The 23,293-nt window shown below is 40.6% G+C and overlaps 1 long non-coding RNA gene across 1 annotated transcript; it reads left to right on the forward strand.

Annotated features, from left to right (window-relative positions):
- The first annotated feature begins 1,047 nt into the window (after positions 1 to 1,047).
- On the forward strand, positions 1,048 to 22,486 carry LOC144331383 (uncharacterized). Its single transcript, XR_013398480.1, has 2 exons — positions 1,048 to 1,165; positions 21,114 to 22,486. It is a non-coding gene; the product is annotated as an uncharacterized LOC144331383 (long non-coding RNA).
- The last annotated feature ends 807 nt before the right edge of the window (positions 22,487 to 23,293 follow it).

A 23,293-nucleotide genomic window follows, 5' to 3' on the forward strand; every position in this document is an offset into this window, starting at 1 on the left:
CAGCTTCTGAGGCAGGAGAATTGCTTGAACTTATGAGGCAGAGATTGCAGTGAGCCGAGATTGCGCCACTGCACTCCAGCTTGGGCGACAGAGCGAGACTCTGTCTCAAACAAACAAACAAACAAACAAAACCAAAAAGCAAGTGGATGCCCCCTTGAGTGTATCCCCATTTCTTCGTGAGGGCAAGGGGCCCAGGGCGGCCTCCCCCGCGGGGCTAGAGATACATCTGCTGGGCCTTTCCACCCACTCCAGAGAACCTCCTGGCTACCTGGCAGCTTCACTTCCCTCCTTAAAGCCTCCACAGTCCACCCTACTCGTTTTAAAGGCCTTACCATGTGAAGAAAGGTCTTTTGGGTCCCGAAGGAGCACTGCTTTCTTTTTTGTCTGAGAAACATCTGTCATGTGGGAAGCCTCAGGTGGCACCTCAGGCCTGGAAGGAGGCAGCCTCCCCAGTAGCCAGGGGCACAGGACCATTTTAGGAGGATTTCTCTGCAGCAAAAGGGGAATGTAAGGAAGCTTATTTTCGGTTGAAGTTTGATTTGGTTTTACCATCTGAATGTTTTTATTATTTGGAAATGTCATTTAATGGCAGGAGCCTATTTTCTGAATACACTGGTCAGCTCGGACTTCACTCGCTTGCAACTGATTTGCATTTCTATCCTCCTGGACCACAGTCTACAGATGGATTAACCGAGAATAGCCAGTTTGGGATGATTTTAGGGCTTCTTGGGTGCCAGCCCACTGGTGCTAGGACTTTTCCCAAAAAAAGAGATAACAAAGAGGGCTGGATGATATGGTTCTTATCTGAGAAAAAGGATATCCATCTTTAAATGAAATATGGCACAAGACAAGTTCTATGGAGAAACTCAAACGTGGCTTAAAATTATCTGCTGGGAAGACCATGAGCTCATGAGATGACAGGAAGGATTGAGGGTAAAAAATAACTCATTTTTAAAGTCCTTATGTAGGTCATAGCATACTTTGATGTGGGAGGGACAGAAATGAAATAGTGCAGATAAACCTTATGTGAGTTCACCCTTGGCAGGAACAGGATCATGTTCTAACGATGAGAAGCCACGCTATTACCAGCGGGTTGGAAGATGAATAAAGGCACCGTCGAGGCCTCTGATGGACTAAACCTGCATGTTCAGCACCCGAATACAAAGTAAGAAAAAGGAAGCATATTCTACTAAGTTCTTGTATGTTTCCCTTTGTTTTATTTTACATACAATTCTCCTATAAAACATCAGTGTAATTTATTTTTGTGTTAATTTAATAATAACATTTTTAAACCTAATATTTTAATTGCAAAAGACAGATGTAGAAATACTGATAAACATAATAATACTTTTAAAAATCCTATTTGGGCCGGGCGCGGTGGCTCAAGCCTGTAATCCCAGCACTTTGGGAGGCCGAGGCGGGCGGATCACAAGGTCAGGAGATCCAGACCACAGTGAAACCCCGTCTCTACTAAAAATACAAAAAATTAGCCGGGCGCGGTGGCGGGCGCCTGTAGTCCCAGCTACTCAGGAGGCTGAGGCAGGAGAATGGCGGGAACCCGGGAGGCGGAGCTTGCAGTGAGCCGAGATCGCGCCACTGCACTCCAGCCTGGGCAACAGCATGAGACTCCGTCTCAAAAAAAAAAAAAAAAAAAAAAAAAATCCTATTTGCCATCTTTCCATCCAAAAACATTTACCTTGACCACTTATTAGTACATCTCCCCAGACAACTTTCTATATATTATGCACATACATAAAATGGTAGCAAATCCTTGAATAACAGCTTTTTTATTGTATACCATAAATATATGTATATTGCCTGTGTGATTCTATGTTTGGGCTCTCTATTCTATTCCATTGATCTATTCATTTATTCTTTCACCAATACCACAGTCTTCATTACTGTAGCTTTATAATAAGTCTTGAAGTCAAACAGCAAGTGCCTTTGACTTTGTTCTTCTTCAACACTCTTTTGGCGATGCTGGGTGTTTTATCCTTCCATATAACCTTTAGAATGAATTTGTTGATATCTAAAAATTAACTTGCTGGCATTTTGACTGGGAACATATTGAATCTATAGATCAAGTTGAGAACAGCTGACATCTTAACAACATTGAGTCTTCTTATCCACACATGTGGAATATTTCTCCAATTATTTACATCTTCTTTGATGTCTTTTATCTGAGTTTTCTACTTATAGCTCTTGTACATATTTTCATTAGATTTATACTTGTCATTTTTGGGTGCTAATATAAGTGATGTTGTGTTTCTAATTTTAAATTTTAATTGTTCATTACTGTTATATAGCAAGCAATTGACTTTTGTATATTTCCTTTGTACCTTACAACCTTGGTACAATCACTGATTCATTTCAGTTTTCTGTAGTTGCTGATTTTTTTTTTTTAAACAGGCATAACCATGTCATCTATGAACAAAGAGAGGCTTATTTGTTCCTTTCCAATCTGTATAACTTTTTATTTTTATTTTTTGTTAGTTTTATTAGCTAGAACTTTCATTTTGATGTTAAATAGAAATTTCGAGAGCCGATGATACCCTTGCCTTGTTTCTGATCTTAGCAGGAAAGCTTTCAATTCTTCATTATTTATTAAGAGGAGAGCTGTAGGTTTTAGTAGATGTTCTATGTCAGCTTGAGGAAGTTCTTCTTTACAGCTAGTTTGCTGAGGTGTTTTATCATGAATGGGTATTGGAATTTTTCAAATTCTTTTTCACTTGATTATATGATTTTTCTTTTTTAGACTGTTGAAGTGGTAGATTATGTTAATTGCTTTTTGAATGTTGAGCCAACCTTTCATACCTGAGAAAAATATTATTTGTTTATTTGAAATGATAATAGCTGAGAATTTTTCTTTGTCTTTTTTTTTCTTTTTTCTTTTTTTTTTTTTTTTTTGAGACCGAGTCTCGCTCTGTCACCCAGGCTGCAGTGCAGTGGCCGGATCTCAGCTAACTGCAAGCTCCGCTTCCTGGTTTCAAGCGATTTTCCTGCCTTAGCCTCCCGAGCAGCTGGGGCTACAGGCACCTGCCACCATGCCCGGCTACTTTTTTGTATTTTTTAGTAGAGACGGGGTTTCACCGTGTTAGCCAGGATGGTCTCCATCTCCTAACCTCGTGATCGCCCGTCTTGGCCTCCCAAAGTGCTGGGATTACAGGCTTGAGCCACCGCACCCAGCCGAGAATTTTTCAAAATTAATGACTGACACTGGCAGGGCACAGTGGCTCATGTCTGTAGTCCCAGCGCTTTGGGAGGTTGAGGTGGGATGCTTCAGGCCAAGAGTTCAAGACCAGCCTGGGCAACATAGCAAGACCTCATCTCAATAAGAAATAAAACAAAAAGGCTGGGCACGGTGGCTCATGCCTGTAATCCCAGCACTTTGGGAGGCCGAGGAGCGGATCATGAGGTCATGAGATCGAGATCATCCTGGCCAACATGGTGAAACCCTGTCTCTACTAAAAGTACAAAAATTAGCTGGGCATGATGGTGCGCACCTGTAGTCCCAGCTACTCGGGAGGCTGAGACAGGAGAATCACTTGAACCCGGGAGATGAAGGTAGCAGTGAGCTGAGATCATGCTGCTGCACTCCAACCTGGGTGACAGAGTGAGACTCCGTCTCAAAATAGCTAAATAAATAAAATAAAAGGAATAAAACAAAAAATTAGCCAGGTGCCAGAGGGCACTCCTGGCCTTTAATTTTAATTACTATGGAAACAGAGGTGGGTGAACATCCCTTAAGATTGAGGTAAATAGTGAGCCATGTTGGCACGACTGTGCTCCAGCCTGCACGACAGAGCGAAACCCTGTCTTTAAAAACAAACAAACAAACAAACAAAAAATGATTGACTCTAAACCACAAACCCAAACAGTCCTGGCTCCAATGTGTCAGCTTCTTCTCCTGGGTTTCTGCCACGAGTGAACTGTTACTCTCTCCGAGTATCTACCCCTCTTTCCAGTTTGGGGCGCAGCAGTCTGCGCTGTGACTGCAATTCTCTGACGGATAGAAGCAGAGTTGTTGATTTTCAGTTTGATCCGTTTTTTCTTGGTCTGAAGGTGGAAGTGAGATCTTTTAAGGTCTTTACATGTCAGACCATGTTGTTATTTTTCAAAAAATAAATCCAAAATTAATAATTTTTTTTTTTTTTTTGAGATGGAGTCTCGCTCTGTTGACCAGGCTGGAGTGCAGCGGCACGATCTCAGCTCACTACAACCTCTACCTACTGGGTTCAAGCAATTCTCCTGCCTCAGTTTCTGTAGTAGCTAAGACTAAAGGCACATGCCGGCATGCCCAGCTAATTTTTTGTATTTTAGTAGAGATGCGGTTTCACTGTGTTGCCCAGGCCAGTCTTGAACTCCTGAGCTCAGGCAATCCGCCCACCTCAGCCTCCCAAAGTGCTGGGATCACAGGCGTGAACCACCACGCCCAGTCAAATATTTTTAAGTATGTCAAATATGAATTATACATAGACTTAATATTCAGTGTAGTAGCATCATTTTTAATTCTATTTGCTGCTAAAGTCAACTGCAATAAAACCGTATAAGCAAAGTCCTTGAGGTTTTTGGCTCACTAAAGTGAAGACTGAAGACCCATATCACTATGTATGACAAAAGACCAAAATAAAACAAAAAGCTTATTAGGTATAATCACCAAGTTTTGTTTTTTTGAGCTTTCCTAGAAAAAATGTCTTTTTTTTTTTTTGAGGTTTTTGAATAATTGCTGAACAAAGAACTATAAAGGAGTGATGCTTTTTGTTTTGCCTTTTATTTCACTCGTTTCATGAAGTTGAAGAGCTTTAGCCTATGAATAATGAAAATGCACCTGAATTCTTATTATGACATCAATTGTCTCCTACTCTGCTCCTATACAGTGTAGATGAATAATGTGCAAAGAGCTACTTCCTTATCCTATGCAATTATAAATTTTAAATTGCTACTGTATAGAAATTCTGTTACATTGTACTCTTAGCATTTGCTAATTTTTTTTTCTTTTCTTCAGAGCTTTTCTCCCATGATGGAAAAACTAATTTATTTTACTTAATTCTTAACACATACACACACACATATATACACACATATATATGTGCATCTGTGTGTATATGTGTGTGTCTGTGTGTGTGTCTATATGTGTGTCTGTATGTGTGTATATGTATACTATATATGTGCATATATATATGTGTGTGCATCTATATGCATGTGTATGTCTGTATGTTTTAAGAATTAAATAAGCTAGTTTTTTCCATTGTGTGTGTGTGTGTGTGTGTGTGTGTAAAACACATCATTTGATCTAGAAAATTGTTTGGCTAAAATCTTCTATGTGAAATAGTGACTTTCATACTTGCAAGAAACAGTCATACTTTCTGCTACTGCTGTTTTGGGGAGCTTAGGAAAAATGACATATTTATGGGTCAAAGATTTAAAAACGCAAGTCTTCCCAATGTACAGTCTACAGACTTTTCCATTAACAATGAAAGTAAGGACTGCTACCATTTATTAAATTTCTGCCATATGTGGGGACGATACACACATGACATTCTTATTCCCACAACGTTCACCTTGTGGCAGGAATCTATATGCTTCTTAAATAAAGAAGAAAGCATACTGAGAGAAAACTCCCCAAGTCAGTAAATAACAAAGCTGGAACTAAGACCTTGGACTGTTTTGGTTTTTTTAATAAAACGTTTTCAAAGTGGAGGTGAGATTTGCATATCATAAAATTAATCATTGTAAAGTGTACAATTCCGTGCATATAGTATGTCCACAACTTTGTGCAATAACCACTTTCAACGAAGTTCCAAAACATTTAATTACTCCAAAAGGTAACACATATCCATGAAGCAGTCACTCCCCATTCTCGTCTTCGTTCAACCCCTGGCAACCACAAATCTGCTGTGTATCTGTGTGGATTTACCTGCCGTGACATTTCATATAAATAGATTCATACGATCCATGATCTTCATGCCTGACTGACCCTTTTCTGACCAATCACAAATTCCATGTTGTTTATTTGGTAATATTCTGCCCTGGGCATTTTCTTGCTCACAAACTTTAAAAACAAAATGTTGGGCTGGGTGCACAGGTTCACGCCTATAATCCCAGCACTTTAGGAGGCCGAGATGGGCGGATCATTTGAGGTCAGGAGTGCAAGACCAACTGGACAACATGGTGAAACCCCGTCTCTAGTGAAAAATACAAAAATTAGCCAGGCATGGTGGCATGTACCTGTAATCCCAGCTACTCAGGAGGCTGAGGCAGGAGAATCGCTTGAACCCAGGAGGTGGAGGTTGCAGTGAACCAAGATTGTGCCACTGCACTCCAGCCTGGGTGACAGAGCAAGACTCCGTCTCAAAAAACAAAACAAGCAAACAAAAATGTTGCTTTTAAAAATAATGAATAGCTTTCAAATGATACTTATAAAATGCATGTTAAGCAATAAGAATAATGGTACAAGAAATACCTGTGTACCTGAGTCAGTTTAAGAACATGCCAGTGTGCATATGTGCCCAGACATACGTCACTGTTGAAGGCCCTGCAGGCACCTCCTCTAACCTGCCCCACCCCGCCCATGCGACCATTCTCCTGAATGCTTATCTATAATTCCCTCCCTTTCTTCAGGTTTCTGTGCATATTTCTGTGTTTTTTATTGAGTTCTGCATATTTTGAAATTTATATAAATGGAATCCTACCGGGTGAGATGCATCTGCATTGTTGTGTGTCTCTCTGATTCTCTTCTTTTCACTGATGACTAATATTCTATGAAATGATTGCACTAAAGGCCGGGCATGGTAATCCCGGCACTTTGGGAGGCCGAGATGGGCAGATCACCTGAGGTCAGGAGTTTGAGACCAGCCTGGCCAACATGGTGAAAACCTGTCTCTACTAAAACTACAAAAATTAGCTGGACGTGGTGGCACATGCCTGTAGTCCCAGCTACTCAGAGGCTGAGACATGAGAATCGCTTGAACCCAGGAGGCGGAGGTTGCAGTGAGCAGAGGTCGCACCACTGTACTCCAACCTGGGCTCAAAAGGGAAAAAAAAAAAAAAAAGGATTCTACTGAACTGTCTCAATCCATTTTTGTGTTGACAGGCATTTGAGTTATTTCCAGCTATGTCCTTATTATGAACGTTGGTATGAATATGCATATGTACATATATATGTATATTCTGGGAGATGAGGTGGAAGGTAGAGTTTTTTTCTGGAGTTTATACATAAAAATGAAATTTCTGGGTGACAGAGAATGCACAATTTCAGCTTTACTGGATAATGCTGATTTTCCAAAATAGTCGTAGAAATTTATACTCTTACCAGTTTTAGAAAAATGTTCCAATCACTACATATCCTCATCAGTACTAGATATTTTCAGACTTAAAAAAATGGTTGCCAATCCACTGGATTAGAACATGCATCTCATCTAGTTTTTAATTTGCTTTTCCCAGGTTACTACTGGTGGTAGGATTTTTTTTCATGTGTTCATTGGTTATTTGCATTTCCTCTTCTGTGAAATTACTCTTTATTGCTATTTTCCTATTGGGTACTTGAATTTCTCCTGTTGATCTATGTATTGAAAATAATCATGTCTTGCTTTGTGCTTGTGTTTTCATTGTTTTTATGATATCTTGATTAGCCTCATTTTCAAATGCACTGTAACCTAAATTATTTTAGCATAATAGGATGTGGTTTAATTTATCTTCTTTATAATTTGCAATTTTCCATCTCCTATTAAAACATGTTTTCCTACCCTGTGAGCATAGACCTATTTTTACATTATTTTCTGAAATTTCTAAATTTGTCTTTAACATTTACGTCTTTAGGGGTTTGATGCAGTAATCTCATTTCATTTATTGAAAAGTCCATTCTTCCTTTACTGACCTACAAAGTGAGCTCTACTGTATGTTTTATTCAGGTCTCTATTTACCTGGTTAGATATAAATATATAAATTTCTCAGCTCTGTATTGTGCTCCATTTATAAATTTATTTGTTCCTCTGTCATATACATTATGGCATTTTCCTTTTTTATTTATTTTTTTCTTTCTGAGTTTTTTCACTTTTCTTTTTTTGAAAAACTTCCTTTTTAACACCTTCTTCACCTCATTCTACTCCACCCTTGGGAAAAATATTGTAAAGTAGTTAATCCACATAATATTGCTGGTATGTGCTTTTGCATAATGTGTATTTTGCTTTATGCAAATCCATTTTAAATTTAAGTGAACGGTATCATGTTTTATACCTCGTTCTGTTTCTTATCCTTTTTTTCTTCACTAAGCATGGTGTTTTTAAAACTCATCTATTTAATAATGTGCAGAGAGGATCTGCTGGTCCCAACATAAATAATACTCCACAGGGCACTGCCCCATGTTTCACCTGTCTGCCTGACCCACAGGCAATGCTGGAGCAAGCACCCATGAACACGTTCCCTTACTGACCTGCATCAGAATTTCCATAGCGTAAATGTGTACAAGGGTAACTGCACATACTTGGGTAAGGTTTGCACATGCTTAGCCTGACTAGGGTGTGCCAGGTTGTTCTTTAGCATGGCTGTTCCAGTCTACAAGCGCACCCACAGTGAATGGGGCCTTCATCTCTCCTACATCTGTGATACTTGGCATTGCCTAGCTTTTTAAGCTTAGCCAGTCCATATGCAGAATGTGATATTATATTATTTAAATTAGCATCGTTCTGTTTTCTAAATAAAGCTTTTGAACATTGATTCATTGTCTTTCAGTTTCCTTTTCTACAAATAGTCACTTCATATCCTTTGCATATAGTATTAGTTTGTTCTTACATCACTACAAAGAACTACCTGGGACTGAGTAATTTATAAAGAAAAGAGGTTTAATTGACTCACAGTTCCTCATGGCTGGAGGGTCCCAGGAAACATAATAATCATGGTGGAAGGCGAAAGGGAAGCGAGCACATCTTACCATGGTGGAACAGGACAGAGAGAGAAAAGGCAGAAGAATTACACACTTTTAAACAACTAAATCTCATGGGAGCTCATTCAATATCATAAGAACAGCAAAGGGGAAGTCCACCACCATGATTCAGTCACCTCCCACCAGGCCTCTCTTCCAACACATGGGAATTACAATTTGACATGAGATTTGGGTGGGGACACAGAACCAAGTCATATATATATATATATGTATATATATATATAGTACATGTTGTATATGTACAACCAAACCATATATATAATGTACGTGTTATATATGCATATGTATATATAAAGCCTGTATTTTCCCTACTAGAGGTTGCTGTCTTTTTCTTCTTTATTTACAGAAAATTCTTCTAAACACTAGAATGTAAATATTATTTTTATTTATTTGACCGATGAAAATATATTCTATTTTTGTAGCTACTAGATTTCTTTACAGTGTTCTTCATTTTGAGGAATGCAATTCATCAGAATCATGCTTTTCCAAGATACTTTGTTTGCTTTGTTTTTGTTTATAAAACAATCCTTTCCTGACCCTAAATCACATGATATTCTGCTACTTTTATTTTCTGCTTTTATGGTATTCTCGGTAATTTCTCCAGATCTGCTGTCTAGTTCACTCTTTAGCTTTTTCCCAATACAATGATAAGCCTGTTCATTGAATTTCTCATTTCAATTAGCATGGGAAAGTTTAATTTTTAAAAACCTCCTGATTATTTTCAGGTCACTTTTTATGAGTCCCTATTTAATTAAACATAGTGAAATGCCTGTTTGTATTCAGTGTGTAATATTTCCATATCGAAATATTTTTGCTGGTTAGTTTCTGCAGTTGTTGTTGTTGTTGTTTTCCTTGCTGGCACTTGTTTGTGGATCTAGAACTTGTTTCCTTGTGTGATAAGAGACCTTTGCAACTTTATCCGTAGCTGTCCTTTGAGTCTCTGGTTCAGGGTATGGAGGACTCACATTTCTGCCAAGTGCCTGGGTTCACTGCCAGCCCTGGACAAGTTTGACCAAATGACTAGCCTCATGTTTAGTGGAGTTCCCAAGCTGTGTAAACTCAGACTACACGTTTCCACGAGGATCAGCTTGTGGTCTGAATTTCTCAGAAGACATCATTTTTCTTCCCCCACTCGGAATCAGGGTTCCTTGGCCTTCCTAGGTTTGGAGAAAATTTATCAACAGTTCATCTTTGTGCAGAGAGCCCTATTTTCATGAAAAAGTTGTCTTAGCAGACACTCTCTAGGGGGTGAGGGAGGGGTGCTGTCACCAGCCAGAGGACACCAGAGCCCAGGCTGACTGCGTTCAATAAGGCCTCAGGGTGCTGCAGGCTGGGAGCTCTGCTTCTGGCCCTGAAATCCTGCTCACATGTCCCGCTCAGTCTCCCATTGTCTCCCTAACTTGCTATTTTTTTTTTTTAAATGAATTGATAATGTAAAATATCTGATTCAGAATTTGACTTCTATTTCATGGTCGAATTAGTTAGGGGCCCAACATGTCTTCACTTCAGTTTACCTACTTCACACAGTTTACCTACCTATAGAAAAGGTATAAATCCTTTGCTTTTTGGTATAAAATCTCAGGGTCTCCATGGCGTGGCAGTGCTGTGGCACTCTGAACTTGCGGTTATTAACATTCCACCTGCACTGTCGTGTCAAACTGCCTGGCCTCGCCTTTCTCTCTTCGATGTTTTAAATTCGTCACTCGCAGGGTGCTTTTCCCTTCATGCTGTCATTGTGATTTTGATTTCACTCAACTCAGCAGGCGTGCACAATCACCAGGTGGCGGCTCCCCGTTCCAGCACAACTGTATCCATCATCTTCCTCATCCTCTGGGTACCAGAACAAGCCCTTCTTATTCCACAAAGCCTTCTCTGCCAACTTGGAGCCACTTCGGACTCACAGGTTTGAACTCTTCTGGAGTGGACTGAGTTACTGACATCCCTGATTCAGATGATGAAACTCCTTATCCGGTTTTCTTAGCAGATTGTTACCTACTCGAGAGCAGCAATCATGATCTGCTTTTTTGGTGGCTTCACTTCAGCATCCTATACACTGTTGGTTCAATAAGTATTTGATATCTGTGGAACACATTCTAATGTTAAATGATCTTGTTTTAGACTCGAGATGACACCATCTCTTTTGTTTTATTGCATGACAATATCACATACATTTTAAGAGCTCTAAACAGAGTTGCGGATATCCTATTCATCTTTGATTTGCACCCCTCTTTTGGAGATCACCACTTAGATTCTTGGCTCATGAATCTGTTCAATGAGTATAAATGATTGAGTCTCTTAACTCCCAGAAGGGTTAACTAGAAAATTAGTCCTCAACTTGAAACTTCAATTATGTACATAAAATCTATGCACCCTCCTCATTAAGCACTTTTGTCAGCTGAAGCTAGTCTTCAATTTAATAATTTTATTAGTATTCTAAAATTGTAGCAGGAAAGATTAATTTTAGTAATAATTAGAAAATTGAGCATTGGCCGGGCGCGGTGGCTCAAGCCTGTAATCCCAGCACTTTGGGAGGCCGAGACGGGCGGATCACGAGGTCAGGAGATCGAGACCATCCTGGCTGACACGGTGAAACCCCGTCTCTACTTTAAAAATACAAAAAACTAGCCGGGTGAGGTGGCGGCGCCTGTAGTCCCAGCTACCCGGGAGGCTGAGGCAGGAGAATGGCGTGAACCCGGGAGGCGGAGCTTGCAGTGAGCTGAGATCCGGCCACTGCACTCCAGCCTGGGCGGCAGAGCGAGACTCCGTCTCAAAAAAAAAAAAAAAAAAAGAAAATTGAGCATTAAGTTATTTTTTTCCAACAGAGTTGTCTTCATACCGTTATATTTCACTGTGTTTTAGCAAGGCAGTACATGTGCAAACGGAAAAGAATTTATTTGTGTGTGACCTAACTAATGCATTTTTAAACAGAATGTAAAGTTTTGTTAAAACACTAGAATTCCTGTTTTATTAACTAAGCTCCAAATAATGCTAGCCTCACCAAAAAAAAAAAAAAAGAAAGAAAAAATCATGTCTATTCTGTTAGAGCTACCATCTTCTAACTTTCTCATCAGCTTATATGAAACATAGACAGTAGCAGGAATTGAACAGAAACAATTAAGGATACGGAAAGTATATCTTTCCAGTGAGATTTGCTCGGCACACAATATACATGTCAGGCCCTGCATGATGTATGCTTTCTGTCTGGCCTTCCCCCAACCCCCACCCTTTTCTTCCTTGTCACCCCAGCAGCTGAGCAGCCGTGTCTTCTGAGCTGGTGCTTAGGTCAGCTTTGGTGTGAACTCCGTCTACCTGCATCATCCCTGCACATAGCAGGATGCCTTCCTCATGCCATTCTGATCACACTATTGGCTCATTCCTCTTTGTTCAAATTGCAAATGTGAGGCAATTGGGGTGCTAGAATCCTGAAGGTCAGATGCTACATAGGTCTCATCGTTGGATGTGGTCCTGCCTCATTTATGGGGTCAAAGTGTCAACATTTTAGGTATGTATACCTCAAAGCGGAAGGAGACTGGAACTCTAGGTTAAGCTGCATGTCAGCTGTGTAGTGTCATTCAGGATTCTTCATGAGGTGAGTCATTGGAGGAAGCAGCGAAACCATGGGGGCAAGGAATATTTCAAAGGCCCAAGGACAATTTAAACATCAAGAAACATTGTGTCTGGACCCAATGGGATATGGAGCTTGTTGTCAGGTGACATGAGGAATCTTGTGTCTATGATGGAATCTGCCACTAGGTAGTGGAGAGAGAGAGCCACCTTCCAAAAGGCCAAAAATGGTACAAGAAAAAGGAGAGGTGTGGTTGAGTAGTTAAAGAAAGTTGTGAAGATTTTTCTAAGGAGGTAGTGAAAGTTTGACTTCTCTGCTGCCATTATTAACAACACCTTTTCCATGGAAGTTTCTGTGCTCTGGTCTTCTAGAGGAACAAGAATCCAAGCTGAATATATATATATTTTTGAGACAGGGTCTCACTGTGTTGTCCAGGCTGGAGTGCAGTGGCATGATCTTGGCTCACTGTAACCTCCACCTCCTGGGTTCAAGCTATTCTTATACTTCAGCCTCTGGAGTAACTAGGACTACAGGCGCCCGCCACCACTCCTGGCTAATTTTTGTAGTTTTAGTAGAGACAGGTTTTTGCACGTTGGCTAGGCTGGTTTCAAACTCTTGGCCTCAGGTGATCCATCCGCCTTGGCCTCCCAAAGTGGTGGGATTACAGGCATGAGCCACCATGCCCTGCCCAAGCTGAATTTTTGTATGTTTTATTGGAAATGTAGAAACATTCCATTCACACTTAATTAGTCCATTTGGAAAATATTGATTAGAATTTCCCATTTTCTAAAAAGTATTTTTCAACTAGTACTCCAATCACTGTTATTAACATCATCTCTACAAAATCAGTCAGTCTCCTTTAAGCTTTATGTTATGAGCGATGTCAGTTTGATTACTTAAAAAACAATTAAAATGAGTTGTAATTTTATATCAGACTTTGAGCCATATATGGATTGATGAATGTTCTTAAGTCATCATACTTTAAAATTCAACCAAACAGGTAATTATCATATACCATCAAATATAATTATAGGTGCTCATCTCCATAAAACCCTACAACTTAATATCATATATTAGCAGTTAATCATATAGCTTAAATGGGTCTATGATGCATTTTTTGAACTCTCTAATCTGCATCAGTGAAGAATACACACAGCACATGAGAAAAAGGTTAAATGAATGCTCAAGGAAAAAAGGATATATTTTTAAATATTTACACTTCTGAAAGGAAGCGTGTTCTAATTCAGGAGCCTTGACTAAGAGTTAAGAATCAGATCAACGCAGCCCATTCTGGGAGGTGACACCCAGAGAAACCACTCCCATTATTACACTTGCCTCCAAGGACAGCCAGACCAATGGACTATGTCCCCACCCCAAGTTCTCATTATTTCCCCTGCCAATGAACAATCCATTTAACAGCAAATACACTATGAGGATTTTTTGGGTTGGTTTCCATTGACTTAGCCCTGACAACTCACTAATACCAAGCTTCATGACACAACCCTTTTATTCCCAGGAATTGTAAGTGGTTCCATCTGCAAATTCTTCAGAAGAATTCTTGTGCATTGATATTACCTCCTGTGATCTTGTATCACCTCTATTGAACTGTGAAATGCTGATGGTAGCTTGTCAAAGTGACTATACTTCTTCACCTATCCTTCTATTCAGTGTGAAGGCTATTCCTGTCTTACAATTTTTAATTGTTTAAAAGAAAGTTTGATATATAAAAACAAGAAAAGGAGCCGCTTTGATAGTTTAAAAAGCCCAGGCTGAAATGATGCATTACAAAGTATATAGATTCTGTACTCCAGATAAGATGGGGTTTAGAGGCAGTGGTAGAAACGGTTGCTCCTTGATGGGGAAGGTAATAAACTTCTGCTCTCACTGGAGAATTGACCGTGAGGCGGGGTCAGGAATCTTCAGGGGAGAGGAGAGTGGTGTGGCCCTTGTCTAGGTTTCCATTTAACCTGAAGATGGAGCGGAATACACACTCCAGGTGCCTGGAACACCATTGTGTGGGCGTGTGGGTCACGGCTCTGAGGGATACACACTCCAGATGACTGGAAGCCCATAGCCTGGGAAGCGCAGGTCACACCCCGAGGGAAAAGGCTTAAGGATGAACATCTGCAGAAGGAGGGGACAAGGATGGGAGGCAGCAGGGTCATTGGGCTTTCCAGGACTCAATCAAAAGGTTTCCAGGTCATTTCTGGCACAGCTGTCGGTGGTTACAGGAAGCAATTTGGATCCCAGGCTCCTGGAGATGAACAGCTTTATGGTGAGCTCAGCTCTGAGTGTGGACGCGTGGCCGTCCCAGGGGTTTCTGTCTCAGAAGAAACGGAAATCTGGTGAAAGGATGGCCAGGCTGGCAAGAAACCAGTGGTTTAGCTAGAAAAGGAATTTGCTACTGTTGCCAGCCAAGGCTTTATTTGTTTTGGGGAACAAATATTGCTCTGAGTGAAATATCCATTTCTGGCGTCTACGAAAAATTGGTTATGGTTCCTTGTTTTATTTATATCATTACATTTTTAAAATGAAGGATTTAATTTGCTTTTGCTCGTATTTGTTGCTGACATTGCTCAGTTCTCCAAATGGCTGCTGTCTTTCCTCTAGTACTTAGTCTGCCATCCAGAAGCAATTCAACAACACCCAAGAAACTTCAGTTATTGTATTGGTAACTATAACACAAAGATTAACAAACAGGACAGGAAAGGGGAGAAGGCAGTCAGGTAGGAAGTAGACAATCTAACACTGAGAGAGCACTCCCCAACATAGGCACTGTGTGGAGGTTTTACCCAAATGACGCTTCATTTAACTTTCACCAAAAGAGAGCAAGGTCCTTCCCCATCTGAGGGACAGGCCTCTGACACCCATGTCCATAGCTGTAATCCCACAGGTTGGCCATGGCTGAGTTGGTTAGGGACAGACACCTCCTGGAAGCTGGGCTATCGTCTTCTCAGTCTTTGATTTGGAATTCAGTCTTTATCATTGAAGGGTTAGAACTGTAATAGACAAACAATTGGGAACTAAGAGGCTGCTGAATCCTGTTATATGAATTAGCAAAATAGGACATCAGATGGATGGATGGAGAGAGACGGAAAGAGAGATGGATAGATGGATGGATTGAGAGATGAGAGATGACAGCTAGAGGAAGGGAAAGAGGAGAGAAGGAAGGAAGAAAGGACACGAGAGAAAGAAAAAGAGAGAGAGAGAGCAACTTACAGAAAGAAATGTGCATGGGAAGCAGAGCCCTGGTTCCAGTGTCTTCCTGTAGCTCCCCTGAATTCCTATTCCTTGGTTCCACGAGACACCCCTAAGTCCTTAGAACAAACTCTCATTCTAAGCTAAAAGTTTGTTTTTGTTGCCTGCACACAAAGACTCCTAACTAATGATACAGTGAACAGAATAACTGAACTCTGTGTAATATGATAACCTGATAACACTTTTAAGATCGATTAGAATGGGACCAAACTAAAGACAAAACACCTGAGCACAGTGAAGTCCTATACAGTCATTAACATTCTCCTGACTTAGAGCCCGTGATAATTAGGGAGTGACCTGCGCAGTTTCCTTCACTCTGTGAGCCATGCATGCAAATGAGGGTTACAGGAGAGGAATGCAGACCTGGGGCCCACCCGCATTCATGAACAATTGATGGGGCCGTGACAGGTCACTCTGATCTGCCCAGTGCCCCTTGCTGCTGCTGGTAGACTTGTAGGATCCTATAATTTAGGCTTCTCCTTAATTCAAATGAACTGTGACTTTTTTGTGCCCTTCTCTGTTCCTGTTATGTGGAAGAAATTTCATCTCTTGGTCATTTATGCATTTTAAGATTTGATAGCCACCCTGGTGGCTCACACCTGTAATCTCAACACTTTGGGAAGCTGAAGTGGCTGGATCACAAGGTCAGGAGATCGAGACCATCCTGGCCAACATGGTGAAACCCTGTCTGTACTAAAAATACAAAAAAAAAAAAAAATAGCTGGCATGGTGGCACATACCTGTAATCCCAGCTACTCAGGAGACTGAGGCAGGAGAATCGCTTGAACCAGGGAGTCGGAGGTTGCAGTGAGCTGAGATTGCACCACTGCATTGCAGCCTGGTGACAGAGTGAGACTCCATCTCAAAAAAAAAAAAAAAAAAAAAAAGATTTGATAGCAACCCTTTAGAGGTCGACATGAGAAATAAGTGAATTAGTATTTAAAAGACCATAGAATGCCTGGTCCATGGTAAGCAAGTAAAAGTCTATTCACTGCCTATACAATAGCCACATGTTTCTCTCCATTTCCCAGGCCACTGAGCCTTAGGTGGGGACATATGACAATTTCTGGCCAATGTGCTGTGAATGCAAGTGACATGTGCTACTTGTGGGCTGAACCCAACGGGAATTTTAACATGAGCCTGGGTTTACTCTGCACGTTTGGCCCCTGTTTGATCAGTGTCTTCATGGCCTCCTGCTCTGGAGGGTAGAACAAAACACTTGAGGGATAGAGCTGAGCCTTCCTCTACATGTTGCAAAGGTAGAATGTGTGAAACAAAGTCTTGATCCTGTTGAGCCCCTAGGGTTTAAGGATCATGTGATAGCACAGAATCATCTCTCAAATCAAGAAATAAACATACTGTCTCATGAACTTGCAGTCTATTTACAAGACTGAGACAGGGCAAACATTTTCTTAAGAAACAAAAAGGTAAAATCGCATCTACAAACCTTGCAGCTTTCTACAAATTCTCCTCCCCTGGAATTCTCTGCCTTCCTCCTTCCTTGATGTCCTTACACAACATGAAGGAGTGAATTGTCCTGTAACACACATTCATGATGAAGGCATGGGATCCTACAGATCGGGGTTTCTTCCTGCCTTGGCCCATCCTGTTTGACCTGGGACAGTCTATGCAAATTATCTGCACTTCCAGATTCTCACCTGGGCATAGAGAGGAAGAAAGCTACTGTCTCAGTGTTGGAAAATTAAGCAGAGGAACACAGGGGCACCACGGTGCCTGAAATGTGCCATCGGTGTTAGCTATGATGACGAGATGATGAGTAAGCAGATCCACTAACACGAAATTGGCAAGCATGAGCCCGAGGCAATGGTGCAGGTGTTGAGTCAAATTTGCCTCCTAGGACATTCCTGTTACTGTTACTCGGGGACATTCCTGGATGGACAGAGCTCAAACTTGGGCTTTAGTTGTAGAATGTTTTGTATCTGCCAGTGTGTATGCTTCTGACTCTTATTAGGGAAAGCTAGTGAAAGCAAGGGACTGTTTAATTATCTACTTTGTAATTCACTGTGGTACTAGCAGTGTCTTGCCTAAGGAAGGCTTTACATTTTCTTTAGGCAGCAAATGCAGAATTAATTCATACACAAAAGGTGTTTTTTTAAAATATTCTGTACAGGATTTGTGATTTTCCTTCGTGACTTGATATAATCCACCTGCTTGTCCCTTAAGAAGGGAGAGTTGAGAGAGGCAGCAGGTCTAACTGGCTTTGCCTGCCTCTCAATGAATATCATTTCTGGCTGTGCACAGAGAGGAATTTCAAGATTTATGGGTGTGCTGAGAAAAAATGGTAGAAATCTGCCTGCTGGGAAGCAAGAACTCAGCAAAGTCCCAGATGTCCTAGGGCAGGCAGTGAAGCCCAAGTCCGGGGGCGGGGAAAGGCTTGAGTCTTGCTGATAAACCAGCTCCTCGTGTTTTAGTGGGCGAGGTCTGCTCATTTGTAAGAAGAGAGTGGCTGGACTTGTTGCTAAAATAAAGGCTATCACTATCCAACAAAACCTTCTCTTTTTTCTCTCCTGAAACTAGAAGAGTGATGGGGCATGACATTGCTTCAACTGGTCAAAGGGTTATGTGGGTGAGTTACAAAGTCAAAGTGTATGCCAAACAGGTGTCAACATGAAGTAAGCCAGAAGTGCAGGCCCTTACTTCCAATTAGTTTATAATTGCAGAACAATTTAAAGCAGTGTATTCCTTAAGTTCCAAAAGCCACTGAAATCAGTGGTGAAAATGTGTGTTCATCACTGAGTTGGTAGCAGAGAAACTGAGGCAAAGCAAACCAGGACGAAGGCTGTCCTTCTCCTCTTTGGTGCCCAGAAACAGAACTCTCCATTATCTGAAGCTGGCTTCATTTGCTGAGGAAACCACTACTCCATTTCTAGATAATCCTAGAGGTCTTTTAATTTTTATTTATTTCAATTATTAATTATGATTATTATTGATGAAAGACAGATTATGCTTCTCTTTTCAATTTTGCACTCTAGATTTCTATATGTTTTTTCTTTTTAAATCTTTTTTCTCTTCTTGGACCTTTTTTTCTTCTGTATAGCTGTTCTTCCTGGTGGATTTCCTCAACATAAGTTCCAAACATTCTCTTGATTATTTTTTATATCATGCTTTTAATTTCTAAGTGCTATTTTTTGGTCTCCAGATATTTCATTTGTATATAATATAATGCTCATATTCTTGCTTCACAGATACAATATTTTTTTATCCCCAAGTATATTAATAATTTTTCTTTGCTTGTATCCTTGGAAATTTTCTTCTCCTTGCATAATCGTATTTCTTTCAAGTGATTTTCCTTTGTTATTGTTTGCAATTTTGTTTTTGTTTTGGATTCAATTGATTTCATGTTAGTTAGAGGCTTTTCTCAAATATTAAGTGGTTCCTTGTTTTATGACCATAATTAAATAAATAATTAGCTAAATATTTCCTCACATCCAGGTTTGGATTCTATTTCTCTGGGTCAGTAGTTACTGTCATACATCTGCTTTGTAGCTTTTAAAAGTGTACTGACAGAATTAGAAAAAAAGTCTTAAAATTCACATGGACTCAAAAAAGAGCCTGAATAGCCAAAGCAACCCCAAGCAAAAAGACCAAAGCTGGAGACATTACATGACCTGACTTTAAATTATACTACAAGGCTATAGCAACTAAAACAGTGTGGTGCTGTTATAAAAACAGACACACGGATCAGTGAAACAGAATAGAGAAGCAAGAATAAAGTCACATACCCAACTGATCTTCAACAAAGTCAACAAAAATGTACATTGGGGAAATGGCATCCTATTCAATAAATGGTGCTTGGAAACTTAGATAGCCACATGCAGATGAATGAAAGTAGACTCAGACCTCCTATCACGTACATAAATTAACTAAAGATAAATTAAAGACTTAAATATCAGACTTCCAGGAGACAACCTAGAAAAAACTATTGTGAACATTGGTCTAGACAAAGAATTTATGACCATGTCTTCAAAAGCAAATGCAACAAAACAAAAATAGACAAATGGGACTTAATTAAAGTAAACACAGCAAAAAAAAAAAAAAAAAAAAAAAATCAATAGATAAACATAAACCTGCAAAATGAGGAAACATATTTGCAAATTATACATCCAACAAAGGTCTAATCTAATCTCCAGAATTTACAAGGAACTCAACTCCACAAGAAAAAAAGCAAACAACCTGATTAAAAATTGGGCAAAGGATATGAACAGACATTTTTCAAAAGAAGACATTCATGTAGTCAACAAACTTATGAAGAAAAGCTCAACATCACTAATCATTAGATAAATGCATATTAAAGCCACAATTGTGACACCTTCTTACACCAGTCATAAGGGCTATTCTTAAAAATTTCTAAAACCAATGTTAGCAAAATGTGGAGCAAAACAAACCCTTATACACCATTAGTGGGAATGTAAATTAGAATAACCTCTATGGGAAACAGCCAGGAGATTTCTCAAAGAATTAAAAGTAGAACTACATTCATTTCAGTGACTTTACTCCTGGGTATCTACCCAAAGGGAAAGAAGTAACTATATAAAAAAGAGAGCTGCCATCATGTGCTCACTGCAGCACTATTCACAATAGCAAAGATAGGAAATTGACCTACATGTCCACTATTGGAGAATTGGATAAAGAAAATGTGGTGTATATATACCATGGAATACTACTGAGCCATGAAAAGAATGAAATTGTCTTTTATAGCAACAGGGATGGAACTGGAGGCCATTGTCCTAGGTGAAATAACTCAGAAATAAAGTCAAATACTACATGTTCTCACACTTAAGTGGTAGCTAAACAGTGGGTACACATGCACCTACAGGGTGGAATAATAGACACTGGAGACTCTAAAATGTAGAAGGCTTTGGGGAGTGCGAGTTTAAAAATTAACTACCGAGTACAGCATTAACTACTTGGGTAACGGGTACAATGAAAGCCCAGGCTTCATTGCTGCACAGTGAAAAATGTCTGTTCATGTCCTTGCCCAATTTTAAATCAGGTTGTTTGCTTTTTTCTTGTGGAGTTGAGTTCCTTGTAGATTCTAGAGATTAGATTGGACCTTTGTTGGATGCATAGTTTCTGAATACGTTTCTCTATTCTTCAGATTTATGTTTTCTCTAAACCTGCGGGTTCATGTTTTCTCTGCGGGTTTATGTTGTGCATAACCACCGTGTTTTCTTTTTAAGTTTTTTTTTTGGAAGAAATCTGCACTTGTACCCCCTAAATCTATACAAATTTACCAATGTTTTTTAAGTGTGCCAATGTTTTTACTTTTCGAATTTTTTTTTAAGTGTGATGATGTTTTTACCTGTTGCATTATCCCTTTCATTACAGATTTGTGTCTTTAACACAATCCCTTTGGAATTGTTTATTTTGCTTCAGAAGAGAGAAAAAGTCGACACCTGCTTTCCTTCTGCCATCATCGTCAGGAAGTGTCCTCTTGCTCATCTCCTGTCCAGTGATGCCTTCCTGCTGTGCCCCCCGGAATGGCTCTTACCGATTTTACCAGCCCTTTCCATATCACTGCACCCAGTGGAAACGTCTTCTCACCAGCCTCCTCAAGTGTGGCCATGCTATCTCCTTCCTGAGACACTTTCCTCTGGGGATTGCCCTGCTGTGATAGCCTAGTCATCATCATCCCAGACACTCACAGTACCCTGTCCCCGAACCAAATCAGAGCACTTTGACACAAGGCAGCCTCCAGGCAGGGGTCACCTTGGGATTGTCAGATCCATGTCACTCCAACAGAGCCTCTTCCTTCCCTCTCACTGGTTTCTGCCAACGGAGCGGGGGCCAGGTGCCACACTCACACTCCTTGAATCTGAGTCAACCACCACGCAGGATTTAAGAAAAATATGCTTACCAGATGATGCTGGCCAGGTGCGGTGGCTCACACCTGTAGTCCCAGTAATTTGGGAGGCCAAGGCGGGTGGATCACTTGAGGTCAGGAGTTGGAGACCTGCCTGGCCAACATGGTGAAACTCTCCCTCTACTAAAAAACAAACTGCCTCTTCAGAAAAAAAAAAAAAAAAAAAAAAAGCCAGACATGGTGGTGTGCTCCTGTAATCCCAGTTGCTGGGGAGGCTGAGGTGGGAGAGTGGCTGGAACCTGGGAGGTGGAGGTTGCGGTGAGCCGAGATCGCACCACTGCAGTCCAGCCTGGTGACACAGCAAGACCATCTCAAAACAAAACAAAACAAACAAAGAAACAACAACAAAAAAAATGGAGAGATGATGCTGCACGCCTGGCATTGCTATTTCAAAAGAGTGATCATTCTACATCTGTTCTTAGCAAAACCTGCTGTTTTTTGCAAACCCCTATAAATTATTGTATGTGCCTCATAAACTGCTGTAGAATTTTTTCCAGGCTCAACAGCAGAATTTCTCCTTGAAAATCAGGAAAACAGCCAGTCTGTGGCACGTCTTCCTTTCATGAAGAATCGTCAGTTTCCTGCACACGTGGAGGTTCCTGAGGCAGCACAGGGCCTTGTGTTCATGGAAACATTGAAGTGCACGCCCTGATCCAGCCCATCTGAACAGGTTGACCTCACCTTTCCAAACTGGGGAGGTTATTCTCTCTGATGAAGAAGATTTAAAAACCGTGGAACAGAGCAATTTTGTTTTCTGTCTGCCCCATGTCACCTTCATGCCTTGCCCAAAATGATTTTGTCAAACACCCAGTGAAAACAAGAAGTTTGTTTTTCTGTTTGTGCGTGTGCCGTTAAACTTTCTGACAGGCTTCGCATATTCTGCACTTAAACTTTCTAGAAAATGTTCCTACAAGTCCATGTGCCTTTGAATATGTCCATGGTTAGATTAAATTTATGGAAACCCCGCTTATATACACTGGTATTTTAAAATATATCTCCCCATCCATTCTCTCTCATTTTTGGTTTTTTATATTTTGGGTTGTTTTAAGCCTTGTTATTTATAATCTCGTGAGTTAATCTTTCCATTTTTAAGGTGGTAGAACCACTTTCATAGAGAATAATTGCATCATGACAAAAGTTGCTGCTTGCTCAGAAGTGACAGAGCATGAATTTAAAGTTAGGCCTGTCTGACTCCAGAGCTGGCGTGTGTAGACACTGATGGCAAAACGCAGACACATGTGTCCTCTCCCTGCCTTGATGTGGCTTGGACATTGGGATTATAGCAGGCTGTCAAGGTTGAGAACCACTGGCCTGGAGCAGCTCAGGCCACCTGACAGCTGAGGGTTGGAGGAGGACAACCAACATTACTCCACAGACCTCCACGTGGGCCTGAGTTGCAACCTTACACCCATAGAAGGTAAGGCAGGGAGATGAGGGACCCCAGCCTTGAGAGGAATGAGTGACAGCAGCTTCAGCTGACCCCTGCTCAGCTTCTTCTGTTACCATAGACATGACTTGGGTTTAGAAATAAGTGTCCCCTCAGACTTGAGTTCAGCACGTGGTGTGAGGGAGACAGAGAAATATGGAATAAGAAGGGGAACAGACAGCGGCCAGGACTGCAGGCTGCTGCTGGGCCCTAGAACAC

Source organism: Macaca mulatta, chromosome 9 (genome assembly GCF_049350105.2).
Source record: "Macaca mulatta isolate MMU2019108-1 chromosome 9, T2T-MMU8v2.0, whole genome shotgun sequence".
Lineage (NCBI taxonomy): Eukaryota > Metazoa > Chordata > Mammalia > Primates > Cercopithecidae > Macaca > Macaca mulatta.